Source organism: Marmota monax, unplaced genomic scaffold (genome assembly GCF_021218885.2).
Source record: "Marmota monax isolate L192 unplaced genomic scaffold, Marmota_monax_Labrador192_F-V1.1 WCK01_AAM20220418_F8-fsc00030, whole genome shotgun sequence".
Classification (NCBI taxonomy): domain Eukaryota; kingdom Metazoa; phylum Chordata; class Mammalia; order Rodentia; family Sciuridae; genus Marmota; species Marmota monax.
The window spans coordinates 1,138,776-1,161,873 of NW_026691988.1; positions in this window are offsets into that span (position 1 = coordinate 1,138,776).

A 23,098-nucleotide genomic window follows, 5' to 3' on the forward strand; every position below is an offset into this window, starting at 1 on the left:
GGGGCACAGCAAGTGAAAGCATGCACAGGGCTTTGTCTTTTGAAAGTGAGTGCCAGGTCTGTTAAAAATAAATAAATAAATAAATGTTAGGAAAAGAAAAGAGAGAAATGTTGGGAAGCATTGACATAAAGTCTAATTCTAAAATTAAAAAAAAAAAAAAAAACTAGTTCCTTCCTTCCTGACGGGTCCCCTCCATCATTTGGTTAACCCATAGCATAATATGTGATATTAAGCACATATTTATTTATTTACTTCATTGTTACCGTGATGAATGCTAAGAAGATCAACCAAAATCTAAGTGGAAGGAAATCAACCAGGTCTGGGTGGTAAGAAATAATTCATTAAGAAATAAAGCATTTCTTGTATATTTTCTAAGCCAGATTTTTACAGTGGCAGACTTATTCCAGAGGCATGTAGAATTAAAAAAAAACATTTTATAATTACTTATAACAAAAATGGCAGAAATATGAAAGTGTATGGATTTAAGTTTCTGATTTCTTTTTTCATGTCTTTGACATTAATTTTCCATTTGAAATAAGTGTTAGTCTTGAAACTTAAAATGTAGAGTATAATACATATTGTCTAGCTTTGTCAGAGGTTGCAATGAATGCAAAGAATTTTTCTGCTTTAGAAATCTAGCATTATAAGTGGAAGGTTTTAAATATCCGATAAACAATGCTGGTTATATACATTTTTCTTACACCATTTCAGTTGGGCTTTTCTTCTGTCTGCTCCCCAACTCACATTGCTCAGGATTTTCTCCACACATATAGACACCGGGGAGAAAAAAGAAGGTAGAAGGTAATAATTGAAACATGAGTTATGCACCCAATACAATAGGGAGCACTTGGACATTTCTGTTTTCTTTTCTTTGGTTGTTCATTCTTTTTCTCATCCACCTAATTATATCTTATTCTACAACAGAGTAAAGTTGTTTTCCTTTTGTGTGTGAAGGCCATGGATCTTTGATATTGTAATGACTTCAAGGCATCATTGAAAACTTAGAAATTGGATAAGGGTGTAATTGTGTATGTCGGTTTTGAGGGATGGGATTGGGGTAGAAAAGTGTGTTCATAGCATTTCCCACCTTTAAAAGAAAACAGTAAGTTATAATTGTTGGGTAGCCCTGTTCAAAATTCTTACCTTACCTGAAAACTCTAGCCAATATTGATCTTTCTCTGGAAGTAGTTCTGAAAGGCTTAATGTACTTAAACATAAATTGGTTCACACTGCAACAAACTGGTTTGAGAAATCAATCCCTTCTCTTACACATCAGGTAGAAAGCTCCTTGAAGTATATTTCTTTTATGCCTTTAGTGTCCATTTTAGAGCACCAGGGTACAAACTTTAAAGGTAATTAGCTAATTCTTATTAACAGATAGCATAAATCATTGCTCATTAACATCATTGAAATTTTAATTATTTGCTGAAAATTCATATGCCATTTTTACATTTCTATAAATGACAATTGGATTTGTTCTTCCCAAGGATTTAAAAAAAATTTAGTTGTTGATGGACCTTTATTTTATTTGCTTATTTATATGTGGTGCTGGGAATCAAACGCAGTGCCTCACATGCACAAGGCAAGTGCTCTACTGCTGAGCTACACCTCCAGCCCCTTCCCAAGGATTTTTTCTTTATAACAATAGCAATGAAAAAAAGTCTAGTGTAATAAACAATATACTTAAGAGTCAGTTCATTTTGTTGTTACCTATAATATTATTGTACTGTTTTAAAAAGGACCTTATCAATGTCACTTTATTTTCCTATTATGTCAGGATTAGTAGATTAAGTGAGGGTGTTTAACTGCTCACTATATAATAGGCCAAGTAACAGCTAACCCTCCAAGATATCTACTTTATCATCCCTGGATTTGTGAATAAGTTATGTTGATATAACTTCATGGCCAGTGGAGTGAGGCTGCAAGTGTCATTAAGGTTGCTACTCAATTGACCTTACAGTAAGGAAATTATCCTGGATCATGGAGGCAGATGAAACATAGTCACAAGGGTCCTTAAATATGGAAGAAGACATCAGGAGGATCAGAGTTAGTGATACAATGTTAGAGAGATTGGTCAGCCTCCTGCTAAGATGTTTGGTGGCCATAGTCATGTAGACTTGAGCAGCTGGCAAAGGCAAGTAAATAGATTCTCCCCTGGGCTTCCAGTGGAAGAAATACTGTCCTGTATTCACCTTGTTTCTAGCCTAGTGAGATCCATTTCGAGCTTTTGACCTTCAAGTTGTAAGATAATAAATTTGTGTTGTTTTAAACCACACAACTTATAGTATTTGTTTTAGCAGTAATAGAAAACGTAATCATACTACCAGATAGAAACATTAGATTACTTTTATTTTTATTGTCCACACACTATGGGCCAAGTAATGGGTTAAATAGGTTAAATCTCTCTCTCTCTCTCTCTCTCTCTCTCTCTCTCTCTACACACACACACACACACTTTAAAAAATATTTTAGTTCTGTCTGACTCTACAATCTGTATTTCTTAACCTGTTGTATCAACCTCTTCTTTCTCAATCATTGGATGAATGATTAAAATATGTAATATTAAGCTTGCACACAAGGAACAACATGCAACAATCAGTAAAGGCTTATAAACAATTTACTTTATGAGTAAAAATTGAATCTTCTATTGATATTTAATTCATAGTTTTCTAAAGAGTGGCATTTTGGTCAATAAGAATATTTAGTAGGTTGGAGTTATTCTACCTTTCTGGTTAGAGGGGTCAGTAGCTAGAGCAACTTTGAGTTTAGCTATTTATATTTTAACTGTTCGTTACAGGCATCATTTTAGAGATCCTCAAGCCTTTGGAAGTTCATTTCTTATAATTCTGAGAAAAAGAAGATCTATGAACCTCGTTGCACACCCTGGCAGATCATCTTAATCAGGGTGTTTCCCTCAAGGTTTTCCAGACATTTGTCATACTGTGAAAAAGTAGAAGCGTATTGAACCCAAAGCCAAGTTAAAGATTCCCTAAAGGTGAGCATCACATAAAACAACCGATCCATTTTTTTCTCCAACTTTCCAAACTTGTTTTTTGCCATTTGTTTGAAATGTTTTCTCTCTTGCTCTGTTATGTGCAGTGCCCGATTCTCCCTGTGGTATTTGCTTTCCATTAACTTCCTATTGATTTTCAGTTATGTGTACACAGTACTTCAGGAACATAAACTGTGAGCACCAGACTTAAAGAAGTTCTGAACTATAACTGTTTTATCATGGTGACAGAGTACTATGTCGTGAATATTATCTGTGGCCTCTTAAAAAATGTATTTAAAGGCAGTTGTGACAAGTAGGGTCAAGTCTCACTGAGTGATGATATAAAATAAATTATAGTGGGAAGACATTTGGCATCTGGAGATGAAGGATATTCAAGTAGAAAGAGGAAGTTGGAATAGATAGAGATGAGTTTTTGAAAATAGAGCATTACAGAAGGCTAAATAAAGTGTAAATCATTATGAAAGAAAGGTACCAAATAATGAGAAAAGTAAGGAGAAATAGTAAAAAAAATAATACATAGCATGTTGATACAATTAAAAGGGGATATAGTTTTTGAAACAAGTGAAATTTAAAAAGTTATTTTAACTTATTATGATTAATACTGTCTCTTACATTTAAACTCATTCACTTCTTCTTTTCTTTAGAATCTCAAACATAGTAACAACACTTTGAAACCAGAGATTCTTGGCTATATGTTGGGGGAAAGTGTTTAACTTCTTTAATCTCAGTTGCATCATATATAAGAGAAAATAATGTTCAGAGTTACTGAATGGGAGAGTGGCTGTGTGGTAACATTCAGTATAGCCTCATGTTTCAAGAATTTGTGAGTATCTGATTGTACAGAGCTAGAATTAAAAAAAGGAGTTTTCTCTGTTTTTTTTTTGCATCAAAAAAATAACATGTTTTTAGAATTTCAAGATTGTGTTCTACTTTCATATAGTATTTTTAGAAACAGAACTAAGTTATAAGTCTAGGAAAATTTAATCATGTTCCTGAAAAATGTTTACATAAAGACCTGTATTACATGAAGAACCTTTAAACAGTATCCATTACATGTATCCTTCAAAACTTCTTTCTCCACCAAGCAAGGGAAAAAAGAAAAGCATGTTATTGGAGGAAAGATAAGTTACCTGAGATATCTTAACTTCATTCTTTTTTCTTAAATATGTATCATTTTTTCAAATAAGAATTTTATATTTATCTTAATGAGTTAATTACTTGAAACACTAATTTGTTGTTTTTGTCTTATTTCACTTAAATAATTTAAGATTCTAAAGCATGCAGTTACCAAATATCTTATGTTGATCTTATTTATTTTCTATCAAAAGTTGTTATAAATGCTTGAAGTACAAGAAATAATACTTTGACTTTTTTTTTCTTTTGGCCTGGCTGAATTGGGGCTGAGTTGGGCAGAGAGGGTTTCTGGAATATGACTGACAGAATGACTTTTTCTTGCACATTAACTTCTTGAACTGTGAACTGATTAAAAAAAATAACTTTTCTCTGGTCCAACTACAAACTAAAATAAAATTAAGCATTCCATGTACAAATTATTTGAAAAGGAGATGAATGCCTATATACTGTTTACTTTTCCCATTTTCACCTTCTCCTAGGAGCACTCCTGGTGGGGCTAAGCATCAACTAGACAAGTTACCTGAGAATAACATAGTGTGAAAGTTTCCCTGGAGCATCTTTCACTATTGTCATTTGTTACTTTTTTCAAACTGGCTAAGAGGAAAGTTTTCCCAGTATCCAGGAAGATAATAGATATGGCACTACATATAATAGCCTGGGCTTATTTTATTTTTTTTTTATTGGTTGTTCAAAACATTACAAAGCTCATGACATATCATCTTTCATACATTTGATTCAAGTGGGTTATGAACTCCCATTTTTACCCCAAATACAAATTACAGAATCACATCGGTTACACATTCACATTTTTACATAATGCCATATTAGTGACTGTTGTATTCTGCTACCTTTCCTATCCCCTACTATCCCCCCTCCCCTCTCCTCTCATCTTCCCTCTCTACCTCATCTTCTGTTGTTCAATTCTCTCCCTTGTTTTTTTTCCCCCTTTCCCCCTCACAACCTCTTATATGTAATTTTGTGTAACATTGAGGGTCTCCTTCCATTTCCATACAATTTCCCTTCTCTCTCCCTTTCCCTCCCCCCACTCATCTCTGTTTAATGTTAATTTTTTCCTCATGCTCTTCCTCCCTGCTCTGTTCTCAGTTGCTCTCCTTATATCAAAGAAGACATTTGGCATTCGTTTTTTAAGGATTGGCTAGCTTCACTTAGCATAATCTGCTCTAATGCCATCCATTTCCCTGCAAATTCCATGATTTTGTAATTTTTTAGTGCTGTGTAATATTCCATTGTGTATAAATGCCACATTTTTTTTTATCCATTCATCTATTGAAGGGCATCTAGGTTGGTTCCACAGTCTAGCGATTGTGAATTGTGCTGCTATGATCATTGATGTGGCAGTATCCCTATAGTATGCTCTTTTAAGGTCCTCAGGGAATAGTCCGAGAAGGGCGATAGCTGGGTCAAATGGTGGTTCCATTCCCAGCTTTCCCAGGAATCTCCATACTGCTTTCCAAATTGGCCACACCAATTTGCAGTCCCACCAGCAATGTACAAGTGTACCCTTTTCCCCACATCCTCGCCAGCACTTATTGTTGTTTGACTTCATAATGGCTGCCAATCTTACTGGAGTGAGATGGTATCTTAGGGTGGTTTTGATTTGCATTTCTCTGACTGCTAGAGATGGTGAGCATTTTTTCATGTACTTGTAGATTGATTGTATGTCCTCCTCTGAGAAGTGTCTGTTCAGGTCCTTGGCCCATTTGTTGATTGGGTTATTTGTTATCTTATTGTTTAATATTTTGAGTTCTTTGTATATTCTGGATATTAGGGCTCTATCTGAAGTGTGAGGGGTAAAAATTTGTTCCCAGGATGTAGGCTCCCTATTTACCTCTCTTATTGTTTCTCTTGCTGAGAAAAAAACTTTTCAGTTTAAGTAAGTCCCATTTGTTGATTCTTGTTATTAACTCTTGGGCTATGGGCGTCCTATTAAGGAATTTGGAGCCCGACCCCACAATATGTAGATCGGAGCCAACTTTTTCTTCTATCAGGCGCAGAGTCTCTGATTTGATATCAAACTCTTTGATCCATTTTGAGTTAACTTTTGTGCATGGTGAGAGAAAGGGGTTCAGCTTAATTTTGTTGCATATGGATTTCCAGTTTTCCCAGCATCATTTGTTGAAGATGCTATCCTTCCTCCATTGCATGCTTTTAGCCCCTTTATCAAATATAAGAAAGTTGTGATTTTGTGGATTGGTCTCTGTGTCCTCTATTCTGTACCAGTGGTCCACCTGCCTGTTTTGGTACCAGTAGCATGCTGTTTTTGTTACTATTGCTCTGTAGTACAGTTTGAAATCTGGTATCGCTATACCTCCAGATTCACACTTCCTGCTTAGAATTGCTTTTGCTATTCTGTGTCTTTTGTTTTTCCATATGAATTTCATGATTACTTTCTCTATTTCTACAAGAAATGCCGTTGGGATTTTGATTGGCATTGCATTAAACCTATAGAGAACTTTGGGTAATATCGCCATTTTGATGATGTTAGTTCTGCCTATCCATGAACAGGGTATATTTTTCCATCTTCTAAGATCTTCTTCTATCTCTCTCTTTAGGGTTCTGTAGTTTTCATTGTATAAATCTTTCACCTCTTTTGTTAGGTTGATTCCCAAGTATTTTATTTTTTTTGAGGATATTGTGAATGGAGTGGTTTTCCTCATTTCCATTTCAGAAGTTTTGTTGCTGATATACAGGAATGCCTTTGATTTATACGTGTTGATTTTATATCCTGCCACTTTGCTGAATTCATTTATTAACTGTAGCAGTTTCTTTGTAGACCCTTTTGGGTCTGTTAGATATATTATCATATCATCCGCAAATAGTGATAATTTAAGTTCTTCTTTTCCTATTTTTATGCCTTTAATTTCTTTTGTCTGTCTAATTGCTCTGGCTAGTATTTCAAGAACTAAATTGAATAGAAGTGGTGAGAGAGGGCATCCCTGTCTTGTTCCAGATTTTAGAGGGAATGCCTTCAGTTTTTCTCCATTTAGAATGATGCTAGCCTGAGGCTTAGCATATATAGCTTTTACAACGTTGAGGTAAGTTCCTGTTATCCCTAGTTTTTTCTAGTGTTTTGAACATAAAGGGATGCTGTACTTTGTCAAATGCTTTTTCTGCATCTATTGAGATGATCATATGGTTCTTATCTTTAAGTCTATTGATGTGGTGAATAACATTTATTGATTTCCATATATTGAATCAGCCTTGCATCCCAGGGATGAATCCTACTTGATCATGGTGCACATTTTTTTTGATATGCTTTTGTATTCGATTCACCAGGATTTTATTGAGAATTTTTGAATCTAAGTTCATTAGAGATATTGGTCTGTAGTTTTCTTTCTTTGAAGTGTCTTTGTCTGGTTTCAGGATCAGGGTGATGTTGGCCTCATAGAATGAATTTGGAAGTTCTCCCTCTTTTTCTATTTCTTGAAATAGCTTGAAAAGTATTGGTATTAATTCTTCTTTGAAGGTTTTGTAAAACTCTGCTGTATACCCATCCAGTCCAGGGCTTTTCTTGGTTGGTAGTCTTTTGATGGCTTCTTCTATTACTTCCTTTGTTATTGGTCTGTTTAAATTGTGTGTGTCTTCCTGACTCAATCTGGGCAGATCATATGACTTAAGAAATTTATCGATATCTTCACTATCTTCTATTTTATTGGAATATAGGGTTTCAAAATACTTTCTAATTATCTTCTGTATTTCTGTGGTGTCCGTTGTGATATTGCCTTTTTCATCTCGTATGTTAGTAATTTGAATTCTCTCTCTTCTTCTCTTCATTAGCGTGGCTAAGGGTCTGTCGATCATATTTATTTTTTTGAAGAACCAACTTTTAGTTTTATCAATTTTTTCAATGTTTTTTTTTTTTGTTTCAATTTCGTTGATTTCCGCTCTGATTTTAATTATTTCTTGTCTTCTACTACATTTGCTGTTGTTTTGCTCTTCCTTTTCTAGGGTTTTGAGATGAAGTGTGAGTTCATTTATTTGTTGTGTTTTTCTTTTTTTTGAGGAATGAACTCCAGGAAATGAATTTCCCTCTTAAAACTGCTTTCATTGTGTCCCATAGATTCTGGTATGTTGTGTCTGTATTGTCGTTTATCTCTAAGAATTTTTTGATTTCCTCCTTTATGTCCTCTGTAACCCATTGATCATTCAGTAACACATTGTTCATTTTCCAGGTGATGCAGGATTTTTCCTTCCTTTTTTTATCATTGATTTCCAGTTTCATTCCATTATAATCAGATAAGGTGCATGGTATTATCTCCACACCTTTATATTTACTAAGAGTTGCCCTATGGCATAATATATGGTCTATCTTTGAGTAAGTTCCATGTGCTGCTGAGAAGAACATGTATCCACTTGATGATGGTTGATATATTCTATATATGTCGGTTAAGTCTAGGTTATTGATTGTGTTATTGAGTTCTATAGTTTCTTTATTCAGCTTTTGTCTGGAGGATCTGTCTAATGGAGAGAGCGGTGTGTTGAAGTCACCCATAATTATTGTGTTGTGGTCTATTTGACTCTTGAACTGGAGGAGAGTTTGTTTTATGTACGTTGCAGCTCCATTGTTTGGTGCATACAAATTGATAATTGTTATGTCTTGTTGTTGGATGGTTCCTTTTAACAGTATATAGTGTCCTTCTTCATCCCTTTTGATTAACTTAGGTTTGAAGTTGATTTTATTCGATATGAGTATGGCCACTCCTGCTTGCTTCCGAGGGCCATGTGAGTGGTATGATTTTTCCCAACCTTTCACCTTCAGCCTGTGTATGTCTTTTCCTATCATATGAGTCTCCTGAAGGCAGCATATTGTTGGATCTGTTTTTTTTAAATCCAGGTTACTAGCCTATGTCTCTTGATTGGTGAATTTAAGCCATTAACATTTAAGGGTACTATTGAAATATGGTTTGTACTTCCAGTCATGTTTATTTATTTATTTATTTTAGTTTGGCTAGTTTTTCCTCTTTGGTTATTTTTCTCCCCCTTTACTGAGATACCTCCCACTGTTAGTTTTGGGTGCTATTTTTCAATTCTTCTTCTTGTAGTATTTTGCTCAAAAAGCTTTGCAGTGCTGGTTTTCTGGCTGCGAATTCTTTTAACTTTTGTTTATCGTGAAATATTTTAATTTCATTGTCAAATCTGGAGCTTAATTTTGCTGGATACAGTATTCTTGGTTGGAATCCATTATTTTTCAGTGTTTGAAATACGCTGTTCCAGGATCTTCTCGCTTTCAACGTCTGTGATGAAAAATCAGCCATTAACCTAATTGGTTTACCCCTGAATGTAATCTGCCTCCTTTCTCTCGTAGCTTTTAATATTTTCTTCTTGTTCTGTATGTTGGATATCTTCATAATTATGTGTCTTGGAGTTGGTCTATTACGGTTTTGAATGTAGGGGTCCTGTAGGCTTCCAGGATTTGGCAATCCATTCCATCTTTCATATCTGGGAAATTTTCTAGGATTATTTCATTTAATAGGTTGTCCATTCCTTTGGTATGAACCTCCATACCTTCTTCTATCCCAGTGACTCTCAAGTTTGGTTTTTTTATGACATCCCATATCACTTGGATAGATTGCTCGTGAGTTTTAAGCATCCTTTCTGTGTTGACTATATTCTTTTCAAGTTGATAAACTTTGTCTTCATTATCTGATGTTCTGACTTCTACTTGATCTAGTCTATTTGTAATATTCTCTTTTGAGTTTTTAATTTGGTTTATGATTTCCTGCATTTCTAGGATTACTGTTTGATTTTTTTTAAAAAAAATCTCTATCTCCTGGTAGAGCTCATTCTTTACCATTTGAATTTGTTTGTTTAATTCGTTTTCAAAATATACTTTCGTTGCTTGGACTTGCTGTCTCATATCTTCTCTAATATTCTGTTCCATCTGAGGTAGGTATGCCTTGAGTTCTTTCTCTGTCTATTTTTCTGATGCCTCTAGGTCCTCCTGTAGATTTAAGTTGTCCTGCATTGTTTGTAATCCTTTTTTTCTTGTTTTTTCATGTTGTTCACATTACTTCCCAGCTCTGTTTGACTGCTGTGTTTCTGCTTTCTCCTATAAATTTGTTTTGGTTTTGTATATCTGTTGTCTCTCCTTTGTGATGGGAGACTATGCCTAGAAATGTTGGGCTTTTTTGTACTTTAAAGCTGATTCATTCAATTCATAAAAGGCTTCCGGATTCTGTATGCATATAGTGATTTGTTGTCTGTTCTTAGGACTTTATGTTTAGGTTAGGTGTTATGATAGTATGAGGGTTAGTATGTCTTGGCTACTTTAGAAGATTGCTCTACTGAAGGGGGATACTAACAGGTGACTGGATCAGGGTATTGGTAGTAGGTAGGTATTTAGGAGCCCTATAGACAGCCTCGAAACATTCACCTATTTGCATTTGGACAATTACACGTAATGGAAGACGTAATGCTTGGGATGAAAGTTGGGGGGTAGGGGAAGGAAGGTGCTCTTAAAAAGAAAGAAGGAGAGAGAGATAGATTAGAGGAGAATGGAAAGAACAATAAGACTTGAAACAGGAAAGAAAGAAAGAAGGAAAAGGGGAGAAAAGAACAAAGAGAGAAAAAAAAATTGAAGTCTTAGAGATCCATTTCCTTCTCTTCCAGTAGGCGGAGCTGTGCCCTCCGAGCTGAGCTTCTGCCCTCTATGTGCCAATAGCAATCCCTGTAAGGCGGCTCCTGGGAGTCTCTCAATCCTGTTATTCCAGAGCCGTTTCACTTCTCCGGCCCCTCCCCCCTTCCTCCTGCCAGCCAGCCAGCCAGGTCCTGTTCATCGGAGGCGGTTCCCCAAAGATCTGGTTACACTTGCAGCCCCACCGCATGTCCTATTTCCCGAACGACTGAGCACTCTCTCTGTCATTCATCTAAGCCCAAGTGCTGTGGTGCGGTGATCTGGGGACCAACAGTTTAATTTTTCCAGACCCCTTTGGTGGGCATGCCCCCGGAAACTGGCGGCTAAGACTTTGGGTGTCGCTGCTGGTGGTAAGGGGAGTTGGGGATCAGGAATCCCCTCTGCTTCCCTACAGACACGCCCCCAGGGAGATTCCTGAGTTTTCCTGGCTGCTTGTATATGGAGGGGGTGGGGAGTCACACACCTGCTAAAGTGGATTTCGCTGGGAGGGAATTCTGTTGGTGACGTCACCTCTCTGCTATGGTGGGCCCCAGGCTCCTTGCGGGAGTGTCCAAAGGGAGGGGTGGGACTGGTCTGTCTCTGGTTGGTTTCAGCTCCCGGTTCACTACTTCATGAAGGCCTGGCTAGAGACCTCTTCCTAGAGTCCCTGTGTCACTCCTGCTGAGCCGCACCTCTGGGGCTAGCTGCCCAGTCGCGGTGGCCGTGGGCGGGCGGTTGCCGAGTCGCGCGGGCAGTGGCTGGCGGGTCCGGACTTCTGCGCCGCGTGGTGGAGATTCAGTCGTCTGGGGCAAACTGTCACCTCCAAAAATCCTACCAACTGCTGGCCAGTCTCTCTGAGTGGAATTTTGCCAGGAGCCTCTCAGCAGGTAGAATCCAAGCGTATCAATGCATCTCTCTGACCCCGTTACTGAGGAGGTACTGAAAGCGCTGCCTCCCCACCCACCGCATGTTGGATCTCCAATAGCCTGGGTTTAGATTGTTTAAAAGGAGCTTCCTTCAAGGATGGCTATCTCATTATGACTTCTTTAGATAACTGGTTCACCTTCTCCAACTGTTATATCATAAGGGAGCTTGGAAGAATTTGAGTGAGGGTGTGTGTTGTTGGGAGTGGTGCATAATTCTTACTAGTTTATTTCTTCATAATTTGGTTAAAGAAATGTGTATGGTAGAATGGCTGTAACTATAATTTGTTTATCTATTTTATCTTTGTTTTTTTAATAAGATTTAGAAAACAGAACATTCTTTTTTTTTTGAGTTCTATTTACCAAAGTTATTTTTGGTTCCTCCTAATTTAGGATCAACAGTGTTACTCTTTGAACACCTCTATTTCACATATTTTTGCTTATTTCCAAAGTGAGAAAAATCATAAAGGAAAATTCCCACTTGCTGTCTAATTCATTTATCCATCTGAACATTGAAAGTAGGATCACTTAACTGACATTTAAGAAATACCCCCTATACTGGCAGAACATCTTTCTGGTCCTGTCTTTATTTCACACTGGGTTATTTGGAGGTCATCAGTTCCAGATAGGAAAAGAAAATAGGTATTGCAATTGACTGTGGTTAGGGGCAGTGGTTCACATCTATAATCCCAGTGACTCAGAAGGCTGAGGCAGGAGAATCACAAGTTTAAGACCAGCCTCAGCAACTTAGCGAGGCCATGTCTCAAAATAAAATAAATAAAGGCCTAGGATGTGGCCCAGTGACAAAGCACGCCTGGGTTCAATCCTCAGTGCCAAAATAAAGAAATTAATAATAATAATGATGATGATAGAGTCTGAATTTTTACATTGACAATGAAGACTGTATTAAAACATTCCAAATACTTATCTAATGTTGACTCTGAATTAACTCTCAATTTTTTCAACATTCACCACATTTTTCTTCTTCCATAGGAAAATTGTTCAATTGGCTGCCTAAAATACATAAATAGCAAATACAAATATATATCGAAGGACTGATGGCTACTCATTCTATTGCTCTTGTTTGATTTCTGCACTAGTTTCTCCTCCCATTAAACTTTTGCTCAGTGCCATACATTATCATACTTCCACATAGGAAACACTGAAAAAAAAGGTTCAATGTATTGTAATGTCCTCCCTCCTTTCGTAAATGTCAAACACCAAGTATGCCATTATCAACACAGTGAAAGAGCCAAGATTTACTTCAGCAGAAAGGCAAGAGGACGTCATCACCTCCTTCCTAAATGAGACCTAGATGAAATGATAATTGAATATGGATTGCATATACAGAATATATTTTACATTTATTTTCTAAACCAATGATCAGTATACCTAGTGATCATTTTTTCCACTCATGTCTTCATTCTTTTATCAATTTCTTTAAGGCACGTTATATTTATTGAACATGTACTACTATACAGTGAACACTGTATTAAAAGCTTGTTATATCACAGAGAACAAGTTAAACACAGCATTTACCCTCTAAGTATTTATAGAACAGTGGGATATCAAGTTGAGTATCAAAACAATGCTGGTAAAATATACCAAAGAGTAAGCAGTAGGGTTTTATGAGGATTTATAAGTATATTGGTTTTTATGTCATAAAATTAGTAACAGTGTAATTTGAATAAAAATTTCAAAGGAACCCAAGAAAGTAAAGTTGAATACAAAAATATTTGTTCATAACAAAATAATCAAATGACATTTGTTGGCCTATGAATTTTGCCAGTTATTTCAAATGAAAGGAGAAAAAATAACTTACCTACATAGTTTTTTTTTCTCTAACAAGCCAAAAGAAAAACCAAAATCCAGTCACAATCTAAATCTGAGAAATTAAAAAAAAAAAATAAATCAAGAATGAGTCTAAACACTATCTTATAACTTTGAAAAGTAAAAGTAGGAATCTAGAAATCAACAGAAGTTTGGCAGAAACAACAGAAATAAAAGTTGTGACCCTCAAGAGAAAAAAGAATATCTAGATCTTCATGAAACAAAGCTTTAAAAGAGAAAAGTTAATGTTAGAAAACCACACAAAAGTCTAAAAGCTGAGAATGTTCAGATCCCTAAAGAAATAAAGATACCATCATAGAGATTTTATGGGCATTTTATTTTCACAATAGTTGGTACTGATATTTCTTTTTCCCCAGAAAGAATCTACCATATAACAACTAGTAATATGGCAAAAGCAACAGGTAAATTGGATAAAAGACTTCATCTCTGGCAGTACGGGAGTTTACCCTGCAATTTGTCTTTTATTTTTTCACTTAGCCAGTCCCTGACTGTCTCACATAACAATTGGGTTGTAGATTATCCCATCATTGAGTCTGTGAATCACAGACCAGGAAGGCTCACAGAAATGCTCCTTCCCTGACTCTACCTAACAGCTTTCAAATAACCTCAAACATGGCTCTTGGTTTATAAAAACCCTTTATGAAGGAGAGGCCACTATCTTTCCTTTAAACACATTATGGAAAGCATCTAATTGGTAGGATATTTTTAGATACATTTTCAAAAATTCTGCTTTTCCCAAGTCTCTTCTTTGTCAAGTACTATGGCACAATGCCAATAACCGGTATTTTTAGTGTGTCGTTCTAGTACTTAACTAACAGACCCCTAGGAGGAGGAGAATAAACGTATTCCTTTCAACTGATAAAATAGATTTTTTTTCCTTAATTTTATCTAACACAAATTCGTACTCAGAATTTGTCTTTTATTTCTTCCTTATTCTTATTCATTTCTTACTCTCCCTTTAAATGGGGTTTAGAAGAAACTCTGAGCAATGATAAAAAGTAAGAATTAAAATTGTATTTGAGATTTCAGGTGGATATGAAAGGGTTTGGAGAAGTATCTGTTGATGTAATTTAGAAAAGTGGAACTTTATTTTCAGAGGTGGTTTCTCCGTGAAGAAGTACCTTTGTCATTAGAACGTTCTAGACCAGATGAACTAGGAGCATTCATCTCTACTTGTTCAGGATCTGAAACATAATTGTGACTGCCTAACTTATAAATTGGTACATTGCTGTTTTTATACACTGTGCTTAGGAAGTTAACATTGTATTTTAAAACACTCATTTGAATGTTTGCTATTGGATATCTGCTACTTTTGTCTACAAAGAAACTTATCTTTTCTCTGGTACAGTGCTGTTCCCTGCCTGCTCCTTTGGAAAACTATACTGGCCCCACTCTTAAGCTTTTTATTCCAGACTGCAGAACACCAGCCTGGATCCAGATGTAGCTCTGAGGTAGGCCTAGACAATGAGTTTATTTAATTCCTCTACCTACAAAGAAAGTTTATGGGATAGAAACATTTCTCTCTCTCTCTCTCTCTCTCTCTCTCTCTCTCTCTCTCTCTGTGTGTGTGTGTGTGTGTTGAACTTTTGTAAAGGAAGAACTCATTCCACTGTGGGGAAGAACAGAGCTTGGAGTTGTTGGCAGCCATCTTGCTATTCCCTAGGGTAAGACTGATAAAGGAAGTCCACATGGAGAAACACTGATGTGACAGAAGGAGAGAGACCATGTTCTTATTGATATAATTGAACCACTTGATTTATTTCCTTCTGAATGTTCAGTTTCTTGAGTTTATAGATTACCCAACTCCCCTTTATTTCCTACAAACTACCATGGCTTGTATTTTTCTGTTACAACTGAAACAATCCTAAGTAAATACAATATGTTTGTTTGGCTTCCATGTCCACAGAGGGATTTGGGAGCCTCCACAGTGAAAAGGCTGAGAATTCTACACAGGATTCCTTTCCATTTTGGCTCTCTTTGCCATCTGAGGAAGGGACCATGAAGGCAGCATGAGAGGCCACCCAGCCAGTTAACTATCGAGAGCTGTTGTGGGTCTTCCTGTTTATGCTGATAGCATAATAATATGTTGTTCCTACCCTTGTTACGAAACAAGGTGGGTTTATTTTAAACTGCATTTTTTTTTCTCTAGTGAATAGGAGAGAAAAACTAGATTTTTTTAGGAGAATTCTACCAACATCTTTGGTAGAGCCCAAGAGGCAGCAAGAAGAAAGGAACAAAAATGGCATTTCTACTCTCTAAGCTGCTCAAATGGAATAATAATACAGCAATTGTTGCTTTATAACTTTCTTATTCCTATCCAGCAATACTAGTGTTACAGAGGATCACAGATGCTAGTCACTTCCTCTTGCTAACCTTTGAAGAGGTGGAAAAAAGAAAGAAACAGCCCCCAGTGAAAAGATAAGATCTATAATATAGAAGTTGAATTCTTTCCCTGGAGGAGGCTATTATGAGACACTGGAATATTACAATACTATTCTGGTGGCTACAGGACAAATAAATAAATTCACACTAGAGTTAATTTTATTGGATAATATAGTAATTTGTAATAGTAGAAAAAATATCTCATTTTATGAATTTTCAAGGTGTTGCATTACTTTTTTTCTTTTTCAGTACTCAACATGAAATGCATTTATGTACTGGAAGATGAAATGTCAAGTTAAGAAGGCTCTAAGTCATTTGACATGAGGAAAAGTGTTGGGTTTTTAGTTGATAACAGATTTTATTACTTATGAAACTAAAACCATAGAAAATAAAAAATATACATTTGTTATTTAAAATTGAAAATTATACAAATGATAAGTGGAAAACTTGATACATTCTTACAAAATAAACTTAGCAGGATAACAAACACCCAGATAAGGAATATAGCATGACTAACTTCCCCAAATCCTTACACAGTCTAACAGGAATCATTCATTATGTTGGAATATTGGGGGAGATGTAATAGAGAAATTATTTGGCTTAAAACTAGAGACCCAGTGTTACACAAATACTTACAGCATTAAGTAAAACAGAATTAGAATAATGTGTCTTAAGTGATATTTTGTTCTTTTTCATTGAACAATAATCTTAGTAATACTGATAGTGAGAATCTATGGATTTAGCAATTTCCAGAGCAGTCATTTTAATTGAATTTAAAAGGGATATTATACTGGATAAAACTCTGAAAATATTTTTATAACTGTGCTATGGTTTATTATGCAGAGTATATTTAAAGCTACATGTAATGTATTACATTAGCTTCTTTTAATCCTGCATATTACATATTTTTCTTCTTGCAATGAGTAATTACTGGAACTATTCAGAGAATGATTTTAAAAGTTTAACAAAGAAGGCCTCTTACAAATTTGCTGTCTTCTTGAAGGTACACATTCTGAGTTTGTGTGTTGGCTCACTGTCACTACTGCCAGAAGAAGTATTTGAAAAACCACAATAATGAGGAACAGTGTTTTTGAGGGAAAAGCAAAGAGGTTAGTCTAACTAACTCCATGCTACGTGCATATATGCAAGTGTGTGCTTGTGCACCAAATGTAAAATAAAGTAGGAATCTTAAAATTGGACATAGTCTTCCATAATAATAGAACAAGTGCACTCAGTATATATGGAATGAAGGGAGGAAAAATAGAAAAAAAAACTTTAAATACATAATAGAAGATTAGGGTCTTCACATTGTAGGTAACAAGAAGATATATAATTCCTCTCATTCTGACCAGAAATTCCTCTGATAAAGCAAAGATTCAAGCTCTTCCATAGATGGACATTTTCTGAGTTCGTCAACTGATAAAGAAACTGCAAAACATCTTGCAATTGTGTATAAATGTGGTCTTTTGATATTCTGTGAACTGTGACCAATCCATCTTTCCCAAAGCTTACTCCCACTTTTATTCTGTGACATTAAAAGGTTTTAAATTATACCATCTAGATTTGTGACAATAGTGAATGCTAGAGCAATAGATAACAAAAACTAGAGTGATAAAAATCAGTGCCATCCATATATTTATATATGTAATTGCTATACACATACATACACACATATTTATTAAAAATTTCATGTGATAAGATTTTTGAAAACTTCATAAATGTTAGTCCATTAGAATTTCTTACATAATTCAAATTTTATGAATCTTTCCTTGAAGTAAGTTTCTATGACTTTTTAAATATAAACTAATAATTTTTGTTAGTTTTGATAGTTTATTTTTACTTGATTCTTAGGACTTAGTTCTAACAAAATTGACCCTTTGGTTGTGCTCACATCAATAGCTGATGTCAGCATATTATTAGTTAGATATAGATGACATTTCTTGATCACTGATCCTTTCCCCACACTGTCACCATCAACGTTGTTACCAAGCATGGCATGGGCAATGTGAGCCAATTATTTTCTGATTCCTACAGCCTGCGTAATTTGTTTATCCCGTAGGTACTATCTCTAAAAATAGTTTTGGGTTCTGGAGACTAAAAGAGACAGATGGTGTATGGGGAAATATTCACCATCTTACCAAGTGCATAACAGATCCAAGTAGAGTATAAAGACAACTTGGATGTTTCTTATGGGCATCATGACATTTTGCTCACAAGTCCCTGACATATTATAAAATTAAACACAAAAAAAGGAGGAAAATACAACATTAGGAGTGTTTTCAGCCTACTATTTTAGGGGAGTGAGTGAAAGTTGGATAATCATTCCATTTGGCATCTTTGGATTATTTTTATGGATTATGTCCCAGATGGATATTAGCATATTATAGGGCATAGTCAGATAAATGGTCAAATTTTTAAAAAAGCAACAGCTAGTAGATTGGCTCCAACCATTTCCTTAAAATGGCAGATTAGTTTTATGATTGGTGTTTTAATACAGCTTCACAGCAAAGCAGATTTATATAATTTGGCCACCTGCTATAAACATCAATTTTAATCAATCACATATATCTTTGCCAATATAGCTTATCATTGGTTAATGTTTGAGGATTTTAAAATAATTTCATGATAAAATTAAGTAGCCGTCTGGAATTGTAAATTTTCTCTAAATGGTTTACAAGTCATCAATTTGAAATGCTACATATGTGGAGAGGACACACATGTAAATGCATATTCATTTTGACCCTGTTAGCAATATTTTTTGTGAGGACATTTTTATCATAAATGATACAGAACATTTACCTACTTAACACAGCCTCTAAACAACCATGGCCAGAAATATGTTTGAGGTTTGCTGGTCTAGACCTGTGTGTTTAGATAATGAATACAGCTGCTCTAGCCAGGACTACTCAGTGATTATGAGCCAATCTCTGTAGCTTTTCACTTAGCATAAAATTATTGCAGAAACCAAAATCTGCTTTATGATATTTATTTTGAGTAAAATTGCTTTAATAATATGCCTCTAATACATAGACAATTTGTGCAGAAAATGTATTTATGCTGTCTATGCAAGTTAGCAGCCTCCCATCAGAGTAGCAGTTTCCTAAACTGTTTAGGAAAGACACACTCAAATAATTTACACAAAAATTATATTAAAATCTGGGTCTGTGAAAGAAAATATTTTGAATATCTAAATTAGCAGTAATTTATGCATGTAACCCTTCAATATGCTTATTTTGAGGACATGGCTTATTTTAGTTTTTCTTTTCTCAGGCTTATTTTGGATTTGTTGACTTATTAATTACTAGTGGTAGGGAATGTAGGGGTTGGTTTTTATCTCCTCTGTTTTATCCCCCTTTTTGTACTTTTTTATGGTTCATTTTAACATGCCACCTGTGGGGGTTTCTCTTTGAAATTACCAGTACTCCTCCAGCTAAAAACATATTTTATTAGTTTTATAGCTTATCTCTGCCTTTTATTCAAAACTGTAGGTTTTGAAAAAGACTGGATACAAAATAGAAAATGTGAAATGTGAAAATGAACAAAAATATTTTTTAAAATAGATTTAGAATTGTCAACAAAAGACTCATTCTTACCATTTATAAAAGAAGCCATTTTAAAGCCATTAGGATGACATGTTATATTTTTAATTTCTGTGGTAATATAAAAAATATATAAAATATTTTAATATACATTTTAAAGTTGTAGATTGAGATAACACCTTTATTTTATTTACTTATTTTTATGTGGTGCTGAGGATCAAACTCAGTGCCTCACATGTGCTAGACAAGCGCCCAACCACTGAACTACTGCCCCAGCCCATGGAATATGGAATCTTTATAGAGATTAACTTTGAGCATGTAAATACACAAAGTCATAGGTAGAATCCATCTTGTGCATCCTTCATTCCATTTACAATTAAGATATTTTATATATTTAAGTGTATCTTTAGGTTATCATTTCATATTGAGACACAGAATTCTTTAACACACTCATATATACATATAATGGGCTGGGGACTCACCTTCCATCATCTGATGTAAAAACCTGTGAGGTCACAGTGTCTGAATCTAGATGGTAATTTATCATCAATACATCAATATACTACATTATCTCTCATGTAATTTTTGTGAACTAATTTGATACCCAGTAGAGTAATTATGAATAGATATCTGTTCAGAAAATAGGGAGAAAATAATCCGCTCTTCCTTGAGGTAAGTAATGATTTCACAAAGGAATTTGTATTTATATTTAGCTGTAGTATTAGAAGATGGGATTTATTTGACTGCCTTATATGATTGTGGATAGTCTCACAATGGCCATCTGCACACTGGAGAACCAGAGGACCCAGTAGCTGCCAGGCCAAGAAGCTGGTGTCTCAGAACACGAGGAAAAAAATGATGCAGCCTCAGTTTGAGCCTGAAGGCTTGGAATGTCCTTGGAAAGTCACTAGGGCAAGTCTGTATTCAAAGGCTGAAGAATCTGGAGTCTGACATCCATCCATGAACCACAGCAGCAGCAACAAATGCCCTAGTCTATTGTGTGTGTGTGGTCATGAACTTCCTTCCTCTTCTGCTTTGTTGCTCCATCCAGGCACCATATACATGTGTGCGGGTCTTTCCCATTGAGCTTGCTGATACATGACAATCTTCTCTAGAAACACCTAGAGGTAAACAACCAAAATTGTGCTTTACCAGTCTTTAGGCATCTCTCAATTGAGTCAAGTTGACAACCAAGATTAAGCATACTGAGTATGAAAATAAAGAGTTTATTCAAACCAACATGAGGATGATCATCCAGGGAGACAAACTTCTAATCATCCTAGAATTTGTGCTTCTGAAATGCCATTTGAAATGACATAGAGCTGGCCAACATTTTGAAGCAAACGACTGACACAAATTGATGTATTAACATATATTAAAAAAAGATTTTATGTATTTTCTGAAGCTTTATAGCTAACAAAATAACAAAAAAGGAGGTTATGGCAAATCACTTGCTAAAATATGCCTTGGGTGTCAAGAAAACATAAGACATCGAGTGTTGATTGGTCACTTATTCGTTCTAGGTAAGAGATTGAATAATAAGAAAAAGGCTTTTACTGAAGTTATTTATTATTCTTATAGCATCATGGGGCCTCAGAAACTTGCTGTATTCCAGGTCACAATGACCAAAGTGTCTGCAATCTCATGCCTCATGATTCCCCAGTCTCAAGTATTTTGTGATCTAATTTGAGTTTGTGGTATGTGTGTGTGTGTGTGTGTGTGTGTGTGAGAGAGAGAGAGAGAGAGAGAGAGAGAGAGAGAGAGAGATTTTTAATGTTCTTTAAGATGCATAGAAATGTATTAGGCAACTTAGAAATGAGGAGCATTCCAACAGAAAGAATAGTACTAAAGATTATAGTCAATTAAGAAAAGGCCTAGAAGTTGAAGTCCATAGGATTGGAAAAGTAAGCAAAGGGCTTAAAGCTTATCTAAAGTCAGGAAAATAAGGGCATTTTGCTATTATAAAAATGTATTCTGTATGCATAAAGAACTGGCCAATATTTTGAAGCAAAGGAATGACACAAATTGATAGGTTTTTAATAATAGATTATAAAGCGATACTATGGAGTTTGTGTCAAATAGGAAAAGACAGATAGCAGAGCCAATTATACGTATACAAATGGTACTGGTCTAAGAATTTTTTTTTTTAAGTAGAAAATGAAACCATAGGTTTTCTGAGAAGACTTGGAAGACCTCTCTTACATATGTCACTTACTAACATTAGTTTTACTTTTAGATGATATTTAAAGACTTAAAAATGTTGCATATATCTAAATTTTAAAAATTTAACAGTTAACAAAAAGTTTATCATCCTCTGATGATTTTAGTGCATCTTCTTACTTTTTTAAGTCTTGTGGGTTTTTTTTGTGTCTAAGTTATTATTGTACATGTTACCGAGATATTTCTGTAACACTAGTGAATTAACTCTTATAATCCCCAAATTTATTTTTAAAAATAAATGTCTCCTCTAACAACATTTTATGAATATCCAAAAGCAAAAGCAATTTCTTTGTGTTTTGTTTCCTATTCTTGACTCTTCCTCAAAAACAGACAAACTGTAAATTATTAGAACAATATCCAAAAGGCAGTACTCTGAATGGAAAAAAGAAGGTACATAAATAAGAAAACAACAGAAGATAATTAATTCTTATGAAATTGAAAATCAAAAAGATAAAATGTCATGGGCCTTGGAAAATAGAAACTCTTGTTATGATGAGTATTATTACTTATACACTCACACAGATAGATAGATAGATAGATAGTATCTTTATTTTTTACTCTATTGTCTTGCTTATACTATCTAAAATCCCTACTCTAATGAGTTATGAAACAGGGTATTCTTATGCATGGGATTATTTGTCCATGTCAAATATTATTTGATGGTTTTGACTTGATTTGACAGGTCAGGTCAATCAAAACAATCAAACAAGCCTCTACACCAATCTAGTCTAATTATACTGTCAAAATTTAGAGGTTTTGCAATGACAAAGCATATCAATTGTTTGCTGCAAAGAGTTTAGGGTCCTTAGCTACCCTCTGGCATTTAAAATGCTGTTCACTTTAGTGAATATGTAAAGGAATAGTTGGATTAAATTTTGAGCAAAGCAATTTATTTCCTTACTTAATGCTAGACTAGTACTAATGATTCTTGTAACAATTGTCATAAAGATGATTCATATTTTTCTATGTGGCTTTATAAATGCACCATCTAGCATAAGATAGAAGATTCTAGTTTAATTGCTACCATTTATCTTTCTGGGTCTCATTTTCCGCCTGGAGTAACATTTCTAGAAATGATAAAAAATAAATCATTACTTAAAATATTGGGTTTTAACAACAGAATTCGAGGTTATTACATAAATGTTTTATAGGGGGTAGTGCTATAAGTATTCTAGTTTATGTAGTAGTATGTCTATTAGGCCATAGATATAATTGAAAAGTTAACAGTTATATCATCTTTTGGAGGACAAGGTTTCAATTAAATAAGCTCTTGTAATTTTCTGTGTTTTCAATGTAGGATAAGTGTAAATTTGCTTTAATGTTATCCTTTTAAACAATACCGTAGATGAGTAACATATTTTGGTCATTCTCCTCTTGTTCTCTGTATCTTCATCCATCCTGT